The sequence below is a fragment of the Arachis ipaensis genome, chromosome B04 (genome assembly GCF_000816755.2).
Source record: "Arachis ipaensis cultivar K30076 chromosome B04, Araip1.1, whole genome shotgun sequence".
Classification (NCBI taxonomy): Eukaryota; Viridiplantae; Streptophyta; class Magnoliopsida; order Fabales; family Fabaceae; genus Arachis; species Arachis ipaensis.
The window spans coordinates 117,622,444-117,623,335 of record NC_029788.2 but is presented as its reverse complement, the minus strand read 5'-3'; the positions used below and the strand labels follow the sequence as shown (position 1 = coordinate 117,623,335).

The 892-nt window shown below is 22.6% G+C and overlaps 1 long non-coding RNA gene across 1 annotated transcript in view; it reads right to left on the bottom strand.

Moving 5' to 3' along the window:
- LOC107638041 overlaps positions 1–673 on the bottom strand; it is a 1,397-nt gene extending 724 nt beyond the window's left edge. The window contains exon 1 of the long non-coding RNA XR_001619704.2: positions 542–673. This is a non-coding gene — a long non-coding RNA (uncharacterized LOC107638041). The remainder of the gene's footprint in view (positions 1–541) is intronic.

The following is an 892-nucleotide window of genomic DNA, read 5'->3' as shown; positions in this document are numbered from 1 at the left end:
GTGTCTCATATTATATCATGTCCCGTATCATGCATGTTTTATACAGCCAGTTTCTTATAGAAAAATAAATCAATTTTTACCCTTTTTTTACATAAATTTTTATAAATTAATCAGAAATTCTTCAAAAAAAAAGTTTTTCAGTTTTTTATATAAAAATAAAAAGAATATATTCTAACTAAATAATTTTTTAAGTTATTTTAAACGTGAAAATAAATCAAATTGTAAAATTACCTTTTTAATGATCATAAATAAGCACAAGTGCACAACCTTAAAATGTGTTCCTTATGACATTTTCTGGCACTTTTTTTGGGTTTAAAAACGATATTTTTCATGTATATGCAAAAAATAATTAGATTTTTAAAGAAATGAATTTCCAATTTTATAAGTAAATAAACATAAATCAGTTTTCAATTATTTTTAACAATATAAAAAACCATTCTTCTTTTTAACAATAAAATAAATTATAAGGCAAATAGTCTCATTTTCGTGCAACAGGATAAGAAAATTAAACCTTATTTATTAGATAACTAATAAAACATACCGATGCCAATGGAAAAAATAAAGAGAACGATGAGAACATAAGTAAAGGCTTTCATCTTAATTCTTATTAGCTTGAGCAGCCTTCACTCTTCAGGTTTGCCTTGTTATGTACATGAAACAACTTATACATGTCTATCCATATATATATGCCTTTGATGGCATCTTTTATTTACTATAGTATACTAAAATTAATTACATTTTAACAAAATAAGAGGAGGGTACATTCTTGTTATGGTACCTAATTAATTTTATAATTATTCTATTATCAAAGTCAAACCACATAATTACCATTTCTAATAAAAAAATAATTAATTAAGAAATTAATAAGTAAAATTTAATTTTAATACAGCAC